The following is a 6738-nucleotide window of genomic DNA, read 5'->3' on the forward strand; positions in this document are numbered from 1 at the left end:
AGCAGTGCCTTTTAACCAATGAAGGGTACATCAATTCCCCTGCAAAGCATAGATTCAGCTCATAGGAATTTCATGGTCCTTGGCCTGTCCCAAGATTCTGAGAACTTCTTCCTTACATAAAACCTGTCTTCCCTTTCTAGTTGCAAAAATATCCCGGGATGGGTAGCATGCATATAATTATCTTTCTAGTCAGAAGAATAAGAAAGCTCAAATACTTTACTCTCTTAGATTAAATCAAATGCACTTTGGATGCCAAAGCAATATCTTTCAGAAAGCCATGATCAAAATTTTGAATTGTCTCAAAAGGCAGATTGAAGAAAAAAAGTAAGATCTTTACATTTTAAAATTGCTACTGGGTATTGTTGGAGAAGAGTGGTAAAGGGAATGAAGATCCTTTTGTAACAGATCACATCTCACATGTCAACGGGCACAGAAAGGCCATGTGTGAGCAGCATGAAATAAAGGGAGAACAGTCCTGCTCTGTACAGATGACACATATGTGTAAAGTGCTACCTCTGCAGTGAGTCGGAGCAGCTGAACAGACTAGGTGGCAGTTAAGAAAATGTTTATCTTGTAGCTGGATTTTTACTTTTCTGTCTCAGAAAATGCAAGGTTTGTCTTTGGAAGTGGTGTCTGTGTTTGACTCAATAGTTACTATTTGGATGATTAAGAAGAGAGCAATCATCTCTGTACCTCACACTAATGGGGAGACATCACAGGGTCCAGAGCGGTACTGAATGCCAAGTTTATCCTAGCTTGTTCTCTAGACATTCTCCTCTTCCCTATTTATTCTGTGGTACTATTGTAGTATGAATTACTTATGCTTTGGAAAACGTACTAAAGCAAATCAGTACACAGATTTTCTCAGTGAAGGGAGAATTGGTTGGCTTGTAGAGTCAGAAAAGCCCACTCCGATAAACGACTGGGGTTTCTCTGAATAGAGGAGGGATTTGCATTGTTCAGGTGTGAACAAGAGACACTCTCCAGGAAGGTAATGGATCTCAGGACAATGGGAGTAAGCCAGAAACTGGACTGTGTCTATAAGACAAGTCACGTGAAAGGTGCCGTTTTCTTGTGCTGATATTGTGGCACCTTTGGACTGGAAGGTAGTCCCATGCAGCATGCGGTTCTTATTTTGAAATATTCCTTAATACATTGCCAATTCCTTCTGTTACCCAAATTCCCTAGTAAAATCAGTATATCCATAGAAATTGGTGATTGTGTTGAGAGAAATAAACACTGGGCACTTAAAGAGAGCACAGCCCGCCCTGTGTCCTTCTTTCCTGATTTTGAAGTCTGTGAGGAAGGAGTGACATCTTGTTGAAGAACTGTGATAGAGTGGTTCTAGGTGGTTGCCAAGATGAGTAACCCCAAAGAATCTGGGCAAAGTATGCCTTCAGAAGCTCACAACAGAGATGCACATCAGCCCAAGGATACAACTCGGGGGCTGAAGGAAGACAACTCCTTTTCTCAAATGCCTTATAGGAAATGTACCCTTGCCACCAAGATTATATTATATAATCGTATATATATATATATATATATATATATATATATATATATATATATATATATAACTTTTTGGCCAACCCAGTGCTTTCCTACACACTTAAAAAGGAGTGACAGCATTATTTAGCCTTTTATTAAATGTCTGTTGCAGATGTGATGAATTCTCATTCATTACTGCCTTTGAGAAATATTGAGATGTGCAAGATGATTTTTCCTCTTTAAAAAGTCCTGAGATGGGGGTGCTTTGGGGGATCTGCACTGATTTCCCCTATTGGCTTATCTGTTGCTGTCAGCTCTCAGACTCACTTCTTTCTAAACAGTAGTCATGCCCCTACAGATTTATTTTGTTCTGTCTAATCTATTGGTTTTAATCAGGTATGAACTAGAAGACCATTCATAGTGAACTAGAATAAGAGAAAAAGATATTGTTAAGTTGTGCCTAAACAGATTATTTATGAGTAAAAAGCAAATCGGTTATTAGTTTGGATATCAGCTTCTCTGGGCAGGTACCTCTGACTCCCTGGAGCTCCCCTAACATTCCTGCTTGATCTCCTTGAATCTCTTAACTCTGTGCACTATGTCCATCTTTTTCTTGATGATCTCTGTTCCTATATCCTATGTTCCTTGAATATCAGTATTGGGCCTGTTTTGATCATTACTGATCCCCATCAATTATTAAGTAGCCTGGCAAAGTATAGGTTTTCAGTGATGTTCTTAGGTGAAAGAAATGAATGAAACATCAATTATCATCTCCTATTCATGAGAGATAAGAAATATAACATTTAAAAAATTATGTCCTCCATATCACTCCTATCTCCATCCCACATATCCATATGCCCACCAAAAATAAACAAAATTACTTAAAGTTCCCACTTCTGTACATTGGAATCACCAAGAGCACTCTACAAACTTCCATTTCTGGGCTCCTGCAAAACAGCAGTTTAATAACATCTCTGTGAATGTGGCCTGTGAAGTCCTTTTATTTCTTTATATATTATTTGTTCATTTATATATTATTTTAATGCTACCAGGTAATTAAAATGTATGGTCAGGATTGCCAACCACTGAGTTATTCCACTTTGGTTTACTGATTTTTATGCTCATCACCATGTATTTTTGTAGGCACTGTTTTTATTATTTTATCATGAGTTCTTTTACTCAGTTTATTTGAATATTTTTTTTTAAGAAGAGACTGCAAATAAAATACTTTAAAACTTTTCCATGTTTGATTTTTTTGTTTGGTTCCCACAAAGTACAAATGAAAATTTAGCTAGATATACAGGGTAGTTATTGGGTACAAACAATTTTCCCCTCATCAATTTATGGAAGTCCCACTTACTTCTAGAATTTACTGACACTGAGGAGAAATATATCAAAGCAGTTGCTACATTTTCATAAATAACTCCTTTAGCTTAACAAATGTAATATCTCCTTGAATGTCTTTAAAAACAGGAATTGGATAATTTATAAAATTTCTTTGATAAAATAACTTTGCTTCTTTTTCATTTTAAATCTTTGCAGAGTGTGGCATTTGAACTCTTTCTTCAAATTGGTTGCCTACTTTTAAACTACGGAATGTTTTCATGTGTCTGTCAGTTTTTCTCAGCGGGGATTGTTTGTCCAGTATTGGGATTTAGCATGGGTTCTTTCAGAAGTTGTGTGAGTTCCTATCAAATCTCTTAAGCCCCAATGAAGGGGTAGAGAGTTTAAGCCAACTACAGACTTTGTAAATGTGAGTTCCAGGTGCTCACTGAGAGGAGGAAATAAGCTACAGTGGGAGGCTGCTTGACCAGAGAATCGCTGCTGGGCCAGAGAGATTATTTCCTTGTGTACCAAGGAGACTTAGTAGCTCTTTTAGAAGCTACCTACAGTTTGCACCTGTGGTCTCAGGAGAAGTCAGGACTCATAGGAGCACATGACTCTTTTGTTTGGAAAACACCTTAATGGGCATTGTGCTAGGTGGTGCAGTTCCTCTTGGTGGAAGAGACTGACAAAAAAGGTGACTAGCTCTGTATAGCAGAGTAAGGGGAATTAGAGTTGTTCACTGGAGGATCAAAAAGAGGCAAGGACCATGGAAAAAAGAATGGGTTTGGGAAGAAGAAGGAGCCCTCAGTCTGTCTGGGTAGCCTAGGAAATTCAATATAGTTATGCCTAACCTTTAATTTTAAGTTGTTCACTGTTATTTGATGTGGTATAGAACTCTTTGGTTACGCTTAAATCTTCAGAAGTCATCTGTTACAAACTGTGGGGTTGTATTAGTGGTGCTTTAGAGAATAGAGACTGTAGTCGGGACTGGAGTGGCCATTCAGAGGGCCTGTGGCATAAGAGCCAACCATGGAAACAAAATTTTCTCCACCCCCAGGTACCTTCCAAAATATTGGGAAGGATATTGGACTGTACATACTACAGTATTAGTATACTGGAGTCATTTTTATTTCCATTAAAGAGAAAGTTCTGGAAGAATTGGAGACAAAAGATTATGCTTGACTGTGGAAGTGGAAATGACTCAACTCTTTAACTTTTCTAAGTACTCTAAACAATCGCCATGATGCTCCCACTTCACCTAGGATGTTGTTAGGGCCAAGGGTAAGCTAGGGCTAAGTCTTCAGTCACTTGAATCTTAGGAGGACCCAAGGCTCAAGACTATACTTCAACTGATAACTCTCAGACTCCTTGGTTGCTGTCAGCCCCTGCCATTTTGATTTAGGAGGTATAAGTATGGTTCCTATGGGGACTCCATCCACTCTCCCTGGATACACTTCTTATTCAGATGTTTCAGGATTTGCAATGTTCATCATAAACTTTTATCTGTTGTAAGCTATAATGTGTCTTACGGGAATTTCTTAACCTTTCTCTAATGGAACTCTCCCATATTGACAATTTTATTTTATGCTTTATTTTATATTCCTCTGAATCCAAGAAGGTAACTGGATAACCCAATTTCGCTCTCGTACATTTAGATGACGTCTTCATGTTTTCATGAAGGGAGTTTCAAAACTCTTTTTACTTGATCATTTTAAAAAATGACTTTCTCTTAAATGCAAACAGGAGATATTATACCTATTGTGCTATTTAATTTGTTTGTCATCCTTAATGCTTGGAATAGAAATATGAAACATTAAGATACTGATGAATTTATTCTGGTGAGAGATTGGTAAATTATTTGTTTCCTATTGCTGCTATAGCAATGACCACTAACTTAGTATATTAACTTACTGTTGTGGAGGTCAGAAGTCTAAAATGGGTCAGCAGGGCTGTGTTCCTTCTGTAGCTTCTAGATAGGAATCCCTTGCCGTGTCTTTTCTAGCTTGAAGAGGCCCCCTGTGTTCCTTGGCTTGTAGTCCCTCCTCCCCTCTTTAAAGACAGTATCATAGCATCTTCAAATCTCTGTCTCTCTCTGTTTTTCTCTCTCCTTTTATTGGCCTCTACTTTTGTTATCACATCTCCTTCTCTGTCTGTGACCCTCCTGGCTTGCTCTCATAAGCACCCTCATGTTTATATTGTGCACACCTGGGTAATACAAGATACTCTTCCCATTTCAAGATCCTTAACTTGATCACATCTGCAAAGTCCCTTTTGCCATGTAGGGTAACATATTCACAGTTTCCGGGGATTAGCACGTGGACATCTTTGGGGTGCTATTATTCTGTCTACCAAAGTGAAGAAAAACTTCACTACCTGCATGCAGATATTAGGACAACTGTTGAGGCTTGCCGTGAATGGAGAATCCTACCTAGGTATTAAATTATTGGACTTAAAAATTATTCCAAGGAATAACTCCAGTCCCAGGGAGCCAGTTGACACCACATAATAAGGATGTGCTTCCCCAAAAAGATAAGGAATCATTTTGCAAAAACACTATGCTTTCTCTTACTTCTGTCTTCAAAGATCCAGTTTTTTCCACATAGAATGTTTTACTGTATCCCCATTTTTCTACTCATCCTTCAGATCTTAAAGTTAATTAATGTTGAAGCATTGTCAGATGGAGTTTTGCAGGCCTGATGATTTTGGACTACACTTTGTATGTTCGTACCTCATAGTCTCTGGAGTTGCTCACTGAGTAATTTTAGATGACTAATAACTTCATAATTAGATAAATAATTGATATGGTTCAATTATCTTCTACTTTACAACTTTATTAATATTCTTGTTTAAGCTGTAGATGTCTTTCTGCCCTTTAGCTCCCTGGGAGAAAACATACCCTCCACGGATTTGGGGAAACATGATGGAGAACCTCTGCCAGAGTTCAGGATATGTAAATTAGCCATCTTGTTCCAAGGCATTAGCAGCTGTGGTTTTTATTTATTAATAAGATGGGCAGTACTTGCTGTAGGAGAGTGAAACCAAATGAATGGATTTGGTGTTTATGTTGTTTAAAATCAATTTATTATGCAAGGATTATCAACCAAAGTAGTTGAGCTGCCCAGAAGGGATACGGAAGTCTGCTGGCTTTGGTGGTTTCTTTGTGTCTCTAGACTATGCATGGGAGTGTGTCCTTGCATTCTTCTCTTGTGAGCTAGACTATAGTTAATAGGTAAAATTAATAAGTCACTGAAATGTTATCAGTTGAAATAACGAGTGAAAGTACTTTGAAGATGCAAAAGATATTTTTATTATTACCTATCACAAGGTTAATAAGACAGTAAGTATACAGTTGCTTGATTAACAGGAAAAGCAATGTAGAAACATTAAATTATAGAAAATTGTATATATAGCTGGCATTAAGTAGTGGAAAACAGTAGTTGGGAAATAGGTGGAGGTGGTTAAAAAGTACAAACTTCCAGTTATAAGATAAATAAGTCCTGAGGATGTAATGTACAGCATGATAACTACAGTTAACAACATTCTATGGTATGTTTGAAAGTTGCTGAGAGAGTAGATCTTAAAAGTTGTTGTCACAAGAAAAAAAGTGAAACTATGTGTGGTGATGAATGTTAATTAAATTTATTGTGGTAATCATTCACTATATATACATATATCAATTCATTATGGTGAACACCTAAAACAAATATAATATGTCAATTACCTCTCAATAAAAAAAGAATTAGCACATTTCAGTGCTGGAAAGAAAAAAAACTAATTTCTCTTAAAGGTACTATCTTAAAGTCCGTTTTATCAATCATAGTTTTTATATATTTAAAATTATTATCTGTATAGCACACCACAATCTTATTTTAAAAAAGAAAGCATACTTTCTACTTTTTCTGGCTTACCTTGGACAGAATTTTT

Source organism: Phocoena phocoena, chromosome 14 (genome assembly GCF_963924675.1).
Source record: "Phocoena phocoena chromosome 14, mPhoPho1.1, whole genome shotgun sequence".
Classification (NCBI taxonomy): Eukaryota; Metazoa; Chordata; class Mammalia; order Artiodactyla; family Phocoenidae; genus Phocoena; species Phocoena phocoena.